The sequence below is a fragment of the Anas platyrhynchos genome, chromosome 3, assembly GCF_047663525.1.
Source record: "Anas platyrhynchos isolate ZD024472 breed Pekin duck chromosome 3, IASCAAS_PekinDuck_T2T, whole genome shotgun sequence".
Lineage (NCBI taxonomy): Eukaryota > Metazoa > Chordata > Aves > Anseriformes > Anatidae > Anas > Anas platyrhynchos.
Window position 1 is genome coordinate 96118629 of NC_092589.1, and position 11815 is coordinate 96130443.

An 11815-nucleotide genomic window follows, 5' to 3' on the forward strand; every position below is an offset into this window, starting at 1 on the left:
TGCAATGGCAACCCGTCTCAGTGCCACGTGGCTATGGGCGTTTCATGTCCCGCATAATGTGCAAATACGAAGTTATTGGTTTGCTAGCGAGTTTGCTCATGTGAAACAGGGCCAACAGAGAATGACTGGACAGAAATTAGAGGGACTTTTCACATAGAGGGACATTCTCACATGGAAGGGCATGTGGTACATAGCCCTCATCACAACCTAAGAGCAGGGCTCTATGCTTTTACAGAGAAGTGGAGGCTAACACAAGAGTTGACCAAGGACCTCCTTCAGCAAATTTAGCACCATGTTATGAACAAATTGTGTTTTCAATTTTAGATGAAATTTACATTGAGCTTGATTTACTTTTTCTTTTCTTTTCTTTTCTTTTCTTTTCTTTTCTTTTCTTTTCTTTTCTTTTCTTTTCTTTTCTTTTCTTTTCTTTTCTTTTCTTTTCTTTTCTTTTCTTTTCTTTTATTATTTTTAGAGAGAAGAGGACTTACTATATGCGTTACGGTATAGAGAATTGGTAGTGACTACGCACCTTGACAAATTCTCATTTCTTTGTGAAATTAATTAGTAGACTTGGGCCATACTGCTCACTGACCTGGGCACCGATCTGTAGCTGCTGCTACCCTGTGAATTCCCTGGGAAATATCTCAAGACTGCCTCCTCCAGCCCCTTTTTCCCCACAAGCAGGCATATGCTTCAGAAAGAAAGTCACCTGAGTTTCCTATGAGTTTAATTCTTGCAGCTATTTTTTTTTCCTGTGACTACTGTGCAAGCTGTGCTGCCTGTAAGTACTGGGAGTCTGTTTACAGCTGAATTTTCCACTTGAAGCTTTTAGAAATAATTTACAGTGCAAAGGATTAAAACAAACCAGCGCACTAGTCAGAAGAGAAAATGTCAATTGTCACAATTATCCATTTTTTCTGGTTTATACCGCTTCCTACCACTCTCAGTGGGAAAGAGGCAAAGTCTGTGGCAAATTTGATGTTTTAATTCATGTGAGTAATTTAATCATTTAGGAAGAAGAGGTGCCAACTAGAAAACAAGCAGACAACGTAAAACTAATTAAGGTTAAAGATATTCATCTATTCACATTCCAGAAGGCTGCCCTTTGGACTTTCTTTGAGATAATACATTAACATCAGGATGAAATGTTGACATGCTGTCCAACTTTTCACCTGATATTGAATTGCAAGCTGCAGATGCTGAGTCACCCATCTTTCTTATTAGCACAGTGAAATAGCATGACACAGCTCAGTCAGCAGAGATAACAAGTGGATCAATTTCCTCCCAAAAGAAGTCCTGGCTTCATTTGTCGGTATGTCAAGGAAAATTAAAAGTAACTCATAAAAAGGATCTGTTCATTTGTTTTCTTAAAGAAGATTTGATCCTCTTAGATTACTCCAAGTGTCACCATATTCCAACTACTAAGGAACTGATGAACTGCTTTTCATAGCACTGCTGCCGACTTATGCAGTAATGTAGTTTGTCATGATAACCATATAACCATGGTTATATATGGCTACTCATAATCATTGTATGACACACAGAGACACAAAGAACAACCACAAGTTTGAATTACTTTCAACCCCAGGCAGTCCCATATTGAAGCAGAAAGCTGAGGTTGTCGGGAGGCACAAGAACAGCTACGTGATGCAGATGGAATTAGCCAGCTTGTCCAGAGAGCACCACGAGCTTTTACTAGAAGACAGCAACTTATTGGATGGACCTGCATAAGGTGCACGTTTATCACAAAGAAATGGTGAAAAGCAAACAGCCACATAGTCCTGTGCTCAGTTCACATCAACTTCTTCTGGAGCCAGGAATAAGAAGGTTTATTTTACTGGCAAGTAATCTGTGAGAGGCAGTAGGAATACACATTTTAGGGTCCTTTGGGAATTGACTGACTCCCAGGGAGGATAGCCTCTCTCGGTGTGTGTGTCCAAATGGCAGAGGTCAGCACAGCAAATCTGAAGCATCTAACTTGCTGATGAACACCTAAGTGTCCACATGCTGGTATTCACATAGGAAGTCTGTGTTTCCAGCTTCTCTCTTGTAAAGTTAGGAACCCCAACACAATAATGAAAATTAACATTGCAAGGCTTTAACATCATGAAATGCCAGAATTAAGTCCGCCTTTAACGTGGCACTCTGTTGTGTGTATATTACAATACACCTTTTTAATGGTACCACTGCATTAGTATTCCTTTCAAGAGATCCCTGCTTCATTCAGTGCACAGGAACAGCAGAGGTTTCTTACAGACAGTCTAGCCAGGATTTTTATTAGCACTGTCATTCAGAGAGCTGCACCCTGCATTGCTTACTAAACCCTTTCCCAACATGACCCGGAATAGAAAATTAAAAATACAACACTTTATTTTGAAAGTTCAACTCCCGGTAACATTCAGCTGCAGATGAGTGCTAAGATTCAATAGTCCAAGACAAGAAACTAAAACACAAAGACCAACAAAGCTGTGAAAACCTTGTTTTCAGGTCTTGCCTCCTGCAGGTTGTGAGACACAGTGATGTCCAGCTGCATTTGCCATGGCACTAGTCTTGCTTTCCTTTCAACTTCTGACTCATCCCTGAAACCTTCATATTCTGCAGCAAATGCATCCGAGACCCTTCAGGGAACGGCGTCTTTCATCTCACCCCAGAAGATGTTCATCTTGTCCTCTCACCGGACACAGTTCCACCAAAGACCTCAGGCTGCCACTTTTCTGATTGACTGTAGGAAATGTTTGCAGAGTACAGAAAAATGCCGCAGGGTATCACAGAGATGTGCAAAGCTGAAAACTTGCAATTCCCTCTGATCTATCCCCAAAATGACCAACATATCTAATGCTTATGTGCATGCCCATAGAAGAATGGACTGCTGTCTTAGAAGGATCCTGAAGGTGAGCAGATGGGACAAAACTCATGGAATAAGGCAAAGCTTCTTGCAGGAGATGACGTGAAGGCCGTATTTGTGGCACAAGGAGCACTAGGCGTAGAGCTGCCTGTAAGGCAGTGGCAGCTGCACTACGGCACTTCCTATCTGTTCAGAGGTGCACTACAGCAAAGTACAAAGCAACACAAACACCCTGTTTCTTAAAAAGAGGCTAAACTGGAACCCCATAATCCACTTAGAGGTGTCAGAGGAGAATCTGTTCAGGAAAACCAACAGGTGTGCTCTCTGTGAGGGTTACACCTTTCAACCATGACTTCTACATAATATTGCTTGTATATATTCAAGAAAGATGCATGTTTTCATATATAGGTGACCTCTTGAACACTCTAGGATATTGTGGCTAGCCTCCAGCTGCTGGCATAGAGGGAATAAGGGTCCACGAAGTCCTAGGTTGTATCTGCAGCACTGAGTGGATGCCTTGCCTACTTTCAGTAGCTTGTGTCCAGGCAGCTGCCCTGTTCCCTACCAACCATTTCGCCGAGGATGTCACTGTTTTGGCATGCCTTTGGCATTTAGCCCATCTGCTTCCATGCACCCAATGCTCCCACATACCTGCCCACCACACATGCCTATCTCATGCAGGGTGCCAAAGGCAACAATGAGTCATTGCAGTGCTCACCCCGAGATGCTGTTGCGTGAGGAAGATGAGTTGTTCTTGCTGTGGTTTTGTTTTAATGAGCCTAAAGTTCCGTTTCCTGCAGAGCTTAAAAAATGGAAAACTTTATATGACCTTTCAAGAGAAGATAGCTTGGGAGGTGCCTTTCTTTTCTTTTAAACCAGCTTTGGCAGTAGAATGAGGAAACAGTCAGATAAGTGTTAAAATGAATGATGAATCCACATATCAGTTATCTGATATCGGTTCTGAAATAATACCATATTTTATTATTTTAGGTTGAAAAAGAGAACAGTTCAGAATTTATGACATTAAAACTCATCTCACTGCAGCCAACAGAAATATTGTCTTTGACTTCAGTAGAAACAGAAAATGTTCGAGTTCATCTGGAATACACTTTGAACACTGGAGTGATTACTACTTGCTGACAACCATTAGCTTTCTTTCTTTTCCTCTTACTGAATCACATAAAATCTTTCTGGGCAGCACATTTATTAACTGCTGTATAGCTTCATAGTTTCTCTACAGATTTTTGAGAGGAATATGAGAAGTTTCTTTTTGAAGTTTCCAGAAATCTAAGATACAAACAAACAAACAAACAAACAAAAAACAACAACAACAAAAGTGGAGAAAGAAAGCCTACCTAAGTCCTGTGGAGATGGTAGAAGATATTGCAGTCATTTCTTGGAGGAAGCTGAAAGATGAGCTTACAAAATGCCTGGATTTTATTGACCTTCTTCCCTTTGAGCAAAGCCTTCTTGCTGTTGTCACACTGGCTAGCCCATAATATTGTAGTCAGAATCTTCTCCAAATATAATCACTTCGTGAAAGACAAATCCATAAGAGCAAATACAATAAATAAATAAATATGATTAAAAAAACAAACAAACAAATATGTATGCAGAATGCTGCTAAGAGTGGACTGTGCATGAGCAGAACTTGGTTCTTTGTTATTCAGGGGTAGTGGCAAATTACAAAAAAAGCTGGTTCACCAGCTTGCCAATACCATAAAGATCTTGTTTTCTCTTCCTCCTCTTCCTTTCCTGAGACCAAGACCCAACAGATAATCTTATCCATTAGCATTAGCTTTAGTGCTCTTCAGTACCTTTATGGTGTAAGTCAAATTCACCTTTTTTCCAGTTTAATCTTCTTTTGTTTCCAGTAAACGGAATCAGCTTGGTGCAGGGTCAGAAAAACACAAGCCAGTGCAAGTGTGAGGAAGAGGGCCAAGGCAAGGAGAGCGGTAAGAAGGGCACAAAGCCTCTTCCTGTACGTGGAAATGAGCTGTTAGGTCATGTTAAGACTGAACACATAACTTCACCCTTGGCAGCTTTGTTGCAGACACTAATTCCTGTTACTTGCCCTATAGACTTGTCTTAACAGCCATCCACAGCCCATCAGTAATTATACAGCCCAGCTCTGAAACGTAAGCAATAGTATAATATATGGCAAACACAATGAAATTCAAGAGAAAACTACCTCAGAGACCAAATATTAAATGTGTCTAGAAGCATAAAATGTACAGTAGCATCTAGTAGTACTTCCAAAGCACCCTGATATCCCTTGAGAGCTGAGCATTTCTTTTTAGCTGTAGCACTGTTGTCTTCCAAGAACCTAGGCCTCACCTCCACACAACCTACATGGTCAATTAGGAGCGTGTCTTTCTTTCTGCAAAACGTTCTGAGAAACAAGTGTGGTAACACCACCAACACCACGACAGCCCATGGTCAATGGCTACATCTTCTAACAGCAGTGTTGATGTGGCATATGGGAGCAGTGGTGAGATAGCAACCTGCAGTGCTCTTCCTTCACACGGTATGGTTCCTCACAGGCAGTAAGTAGCACCACTGAGCTCATAGTCCACCGGTTCTTTTCAGGAGCTGAAGATATTTCTAGGAATATAAGCTGCCAAAGAAAGAAACAAGTAGGATGCAAAATTGGAAAGAGTCCAGTGGAGGGCCACAAAGATAATATGGGACCTGGAACATCTTTCCTATGAGGAAAGGCTGAGAGACCTGGGCCTGTTCAAGCCTGGAGAAAAGAAGACTAAGAGGGGATCTCATCAATATGTGTAAATACCTGAGGGGTGGGAGACGGAGGGATTTGGCCAAAGTCTTTTCAGTGGTTTGTGGGGACAGGAGAAGGGGCAATGGCCACAAAATGGAGCCCAGGAAGTTCCACCCCAACATTCGAAAGAACTTCTTCATGGTGAGGGTGATGGAGCACTGGAACAGGCTGCCCAGGGAGGTTGTGGGGTCTCCTTCTCTGGAGATATTCAAGGCCTGTCTGGACGCCTACCTGGGCAGCCTGCTCTAGGGAACCTGCTTTGGTAGTGGGGTTGGACCCGATGACCTCTTGAGGTCCCTTCCAACCCCTACAATTCTGTGATTCTGTGAAAATTATTTGAATACCTGAACCATTCAGTGGAAGACCAACAATTCTTTTTCGATCTATTTGGTCTGTTTGTTCAGAATTGAAATGGCATATTGACATTTCAGCTTCATTAGTGTTTGCTGACCTAGCTGAGAATGTGGTTTACTCATGAGGTGTCTGGAACATGCTTTTGCTCACTAACAAATTTAATCTCCTGTTACACATAGTAATAAATAGGGTTTTATTTGGTATTTTGAGAATCTCTTACAGAATTAAGTTGAAAACCTTGGTGGAGTGCCACAGATTATACAGCTCTTCTGGAAAGGAATATTAGGGTAGATTGGTAGAACAGAAGTCATGAGAAATTTCAGAAGTACAAGGGTTTCTTATAGATTGATCCATGGGACCAAAACCTGCACATGGATATACCAAAAGGGAGGTTAAAAAGTACCACAATTCCTTGTTTCAATGCCTGAGAAGAAAATAACTAGCACTAGATTAAATTATGTTGAGTATGAAGGCTTTTGGTGGGTTATTCTATCTGCTGTGTGACTAGAATAGCCCATGGTGTGACCCTTTCATCCTTCTCTGCCCCTTTGCGTTGTGCGTGGACAGAAAACACATCAGCATCACTGCCTTGGCACTGCCCTTTCTGTCTCCACCTGAAACAAGAGCACCAATTGATCCTATGGCCCTAGTTTTGGAAAGAAACGGGTGATAGCAGCTGATCCCATGGGCAAAACTGAGGGGAGTCCTGGTGTCAGCACCACCACAGGGTTTGGCAGACAGATGCTCTTTTTTACACAACTGTACAAAGTACAGTTCCTGTGATAAAACATTACAGTATGTTACAGGTTATTTGGGGCAAGGGTTAAATTTCCTCTACTCTTATCTTTGTGCCCGATGCATTCTTTCGCGGAAATGGGGATTTGGGCAAAGATTAAAGAAGACACATATGCGAATGACTCGTTTACCACACGGGCACTGTATTATTGTTACTGGAAGTATTAGCAAGGGTAAGAATCTGAGGCAAAGAATCATTTACAGGCATTGAGGAGAAACTAGGCAGTTATTTTCTATAAACCTCAAATAGTTGAACAACAGAGCCTGTAGGGATCTACTAATGCAAAGCTTGGTGTGGATTCCAACTCTTACCTCACTTGCTAAGCATTAACTATTTCTTTGTGCTTAAAATGAAAATCTTCAAGAATGCCACATGACAGGCATATACATGTTTGTGTGTGTGTATATATATATATATGTATACAGAGCCTGTGCTTAAACAGGGAATATAAACAACCGAAACATGTACCTTGCACGCTTTTGCAATGAAGTAAGGTTATCAACGCAGACTCTGACATACAAAGGTGCAGCTCTATTTCAAGAGCTATTTGCATATCTTTATTATTTTATGGTCATTGCTTTAGTGTCAGTGGTTGAACACCCAGGAGAATATGGATTGTCAAGCCTCCCAAAGGAAACCAGTCTGAGAAGGGGTGAGGGGACTGAAGGCACATTTCATTCACCTGCTCTGTTGACCTTCTGCACCAGAAGACCAGAAGGTCCAAGTCCCACGTCAGGGGTTTGCTAGGTTTGCTGGGGAATATGTGGCTTTGCCCAGCGGGTCTCTCATTAGTCCTGACCTTTACAACAGTCCTCTTTGGCACAGTGCTCTACCCTGAAAAGCTAACATGGGGCAGGGATGCTGCTAACCAGTTCCTGGCTCCAGTTAGCTACAGAGATGCACAAATGACTGTGCCAGTGCAAGCACAGGGAACAGGAGAGAGCAGGATGACACATCATGTCTGCCAGGCCACTGCATAATTCACTGGTGGTCCCAGTACCCATGTCCACAGGTGCCTGTCTCTACTCTTTCTTACAAAGTAATTTCACAGCAGGCTTTATAGGTAACTTAGGCTCTTACTCTAAGATACCCGGATCTGCCCCTGCAGCTGGGGACCTACAGTTAAGGTAAAGCAATAATTATTCTAGGTACTTAAATGAAGTATCCTGGATCCTACCCAGAGCAGCTTGAAATCTCTGCTCATTAATTTGTCTACCTGTATTATATAGAGCTGTTTATGCTTACTCTCACTTGACAGTTCCTCAGAGGTGCTATAAATAATACAAACATATTAAAAAGTTCTATAGCACTAAGTACTAGGCCAGCTTTTGAAATGTATCAATTGCTTCACTTAGAAAATTTTCAAAAAAAGATATTTTCAGCATCTTCTACTTTAATTCTCTTTGACATGGAGTCTCCAAAACATTTCCAACTTCTCTCTGGAATGTACACGTGTCTGGTGAAAACACTTTGGAGGTATGAATGGTGTTACCAGTTACAAAAAATATATGTTAAAAAATACTGACTTTTTTTCTCTCACTGTTTTCTTCTTTCAGCGTTCCCTCTCACTATTTTGATTTTGCATTGGGCTCTGCCCAAAACCTTTAGAAAATCACCAAGCAACCAATTTCATCAAGAAGAAGAGGAGAACGCATTTCCAATAATTTTCAAGTTTTCAGTAGAACTTTATACTCCAGATGAAGTAGATTATACACAATATGCAATATGAAGTAGATGAGATGCAGGGACTTTGTAATTAAAGATTTGGAGATAAACTTGCAACTGAAGAAGGTGTAATTGATCTCTGGAGACTATTCAGTAACTGACTATTAGTAGACTATTTTCTCCGCACCTGCCACTCAAGGTATCCTGGTTCTCAATATGTTCCTGAAAAAAAAATGCTTTGGTGCAAAATTATGTCTGAAAATAAACTATTCTTCACTAGCCATCAGAACCATAAGTCATGCAGGAACTAAGGTATGGCACTCAATAAAAGTTTGAGATTGTTTTTCAACAGTTCACAATGGCAGCCACTACTGCCACTACTTGTAACCTATAAAAAAGCCTGTAGGTTGTTATTTTTCTTGCTATGTGAATGCTGGGTTAGACTTTAAGGGCAATGATGTCCTGGTTGTTAGTAAAATACCAAAGGGTACTCGAAGACTGCCTCAGTCTTTCTAACCAGATGCAGTTCTTAAGATTAAGCTACTGCCTGGGACTTAAATGTTCAAATCAGATCATTTTTGAGACTCTGTACTCTGCATTTAGGGGCTTGCAAAGCTTCCAATAAGGTTTTTGAAAGGCTCTAATCTTATAAAGTCCTGCTCTATCTTATTTTCCTCTTGAAGGCTAGTTTGTTTCCCCTGCTGGTTTTTCTAAGGTACAAATGCCCATATGCATGCCCCTTTAAAACACAAGAGGATTATTGCCATTTGATTCATTGTTACATGGCCAAAGGTTTCCAGAATGAGTGATCTTGTCAATATTGACCACCCTCACCACAAATCAATCAACTATAACTGAAAACATAGTAAGAGAATTGAATGACTAAGGGAGACAGAGCTGCAACACACAAAAAGCTGCCAGGCAACGAACAGCTACACGAAGTGGGGAAAAATGACAGACCCTGTCTTGGGAAATTTGTGGTATTTCCAGCTTTGCAGATCTAATAATGTGACAGCTCAGTACATTGAGCTGGACCTGACCTGAATGTGAGTGGGTGCAGAAAAACTTGAGCTTCATGTTAGGTACTTACACAGCTCCCGGCTGTCTGCTTTCCTGGCAAGGAGACCTGATTACAAGGGGATGCGTGAAGCTGCTGCCAGGATGGGACAAGCTTGTTGTCCAGGTTGCTGCTGGGCAGGAGAACACGTCTCCAGGTGGGATGATGGAACCCAGGCCACCACCATGGCCTGCCCCAAGGCATGGGTACAGCATGGTCCTATGGCCATTTCACCCCTCTGGGGTGTACCTGGCACAGCAGGCTCTGCTTTACTTTCCTGGTCTGGAAAATACTCAAGGCTGAAACATGGTGTTAAAACCCAGGTATGAGCTGTTACTTATGCATCTTTCTTAGCAATTATGGTATTTTCCACTACGAACCGGTATTTCATTCTTAGCTGCTAAACCTCTCCATATAAAATAAATATGCCACAATTTGGGAATGGCAGGAAAGAAAAGGCAGTTAGTTGCTAAAGAGAAAAACGTGATGTATTTATGCTACTTTTCAACTAACTTGTGAATGTTTCAACTAATACTCAACTAATGCTTGGGGTTTTTGTGGGTTGTTTTTGGCAGAAGCTGATTGTGGACTTCGGAGTTTTCAGTGTGCCTTCTTTCAGTGCAAGAAAAGCACACAGACTGACAGTCCTACCTGTGGGAGGACCCAAATAATGAAGGAATGCAGCTGCTTTATTAAACTGCACACGTCTGAATTCAGTCCTTTGGAAAACTGAGCTGTCAGCAAAGCCTTTGGAAGGACGTTGCACACAGTGTTTATTTCAGGTCATGACTCTACTGTTTTTCGCATCTTTTGCCTAAAAAGGACTTTTGCCACTTCTGATATTCGTTGTGAATGAAATGACATGTTAAATAAAACAGCTTGGCATGCAGAGAGGATGAGAAGGTAGTCAGTCTTCTGCTTTGTCACTGAGCACCTGGCATTCTTTTGTTCTACATCACACAGTTATTACTTACTAAGAAAGAAAAAGAAAACAACTAGGTCAATCTTTGGAGAAACAAAATTAAGATAGTCCTGTAACACAGACTGTCCAGCTTAGAAGATGCTGAAAACAAGATAAAATGGAAAATAATTTGGAAGTTCTTACTTTTCTTGGAAGCACTTTGTACCTTGTGGGCATCGCCAAAAAAGACTCTTTTTAGGAGAGATTAGGACACAATGATGAGTGAATCTCCAAGGGAACAGATAGTGGCAGGAGGAAAGGTGCAACAGGGCTAAAAGATGAACAAGGTGCAATAGGCATCACTAGACTGTTCTGAGAGGTAGCAGCTCAGCAGTTTGCACACAGAATAACTCACACAATACAGTATCTGCTACAACCCCTACCAGCACTCACGGCCAGGTTAGATATGCCAGATTTAATAAAGACACCCTAATCATGTGTTGCGCACAGTCACAGAAAAAGAACATGTGAGCTAGTAAGAAACTAGAAATTCAAGTTGATTGCAAGAACAATAAGTTTGTTACGAAAAAAAAAAAAGTGATAAGTTTATGAAAAAAAAATCAGATAAAGATTATTTTGACATAAAAGCATGAAACTTTGAACATTGAAATGCATGATTAATTTCCATTAAAATGTATAAGTAAAAAACTCCAACCATCAAAGCCAACTGTATAAATGAGAAATCCTACAAAAAAATAAAAACCCACCACTCAGGCTCATGACAGAATTTAATCCTAGTACAGTAGGATTCCATACATCAAGTGGAGAACAAGACGCTGAGAGCAAGAAAAAGAAAAGTTTAAAGCAATACTGAGAAGTCACAACAGTGTCTTTCATACACTAATTGAGAAATTAGCTTAGAGAGGAATCAGTATTAAAATTTTCCTCACTGCAGAACAGGAAGGCCTTCATTTGAAGATCCTTCACTTGAAGCTTTTCAGTGTTGTGACTCTCACCTTACCTGAAACAGATTATTTAGTTCAAGTTACTAGTTGGAAGACTTTCTGCATTGAGAAATAATTGCTTGAGCACAGGTCTCTCCAGTGCCTGATGAAATGCCTGGAGGTCTCCTAGCTCAAAATAAGGCAATTACCATATCTGCTGCTCACCTGAGTCAGTACTGGACACAGGTGCACATCATAAATTATAGACCTGAAAGCATAAATTTGCATCAAAAAATACAATGATTTTTTTTTTCCTACCAATGATATTATTCTAAAACTCTGAAAGTGGATTGTTCCGGTTGAACCCTTTATTGCATTCACAGAATAACATGAGATTCAGAAATGTCAACTCAATAATCACTTTGAACAATGCTACTCTAAAAACTTTCTGATGATTCATGAAGAAAAACATGT

The 11815-nt window shown here is 40.9% G+C and overlaps 1 long non-coding RNA gene across 1 annotated transcript; it reads right to left on the reverse strand.

Moving 5' to 3' along the window:
* Positions 1-588: 588 nt before the first annotated feature.
* LOC110351579 (uncharacterized) lies at positions 589-11594 on the reverse strand. Its single transcript, XR_005264078.2, has 4 exons — positions 11419-11594; positions 4687-4824; positions 4201-4377; positions 589-4132 (listed from the first exon to the last, which is right to left on the reverse strand). It is a non-coding gene; the product is annotated as an uncharacterized lncRNA (long non-coding RNA).
* Between the last annotated feature and the right edge of the window lie 221 nt (positions 11595-11815).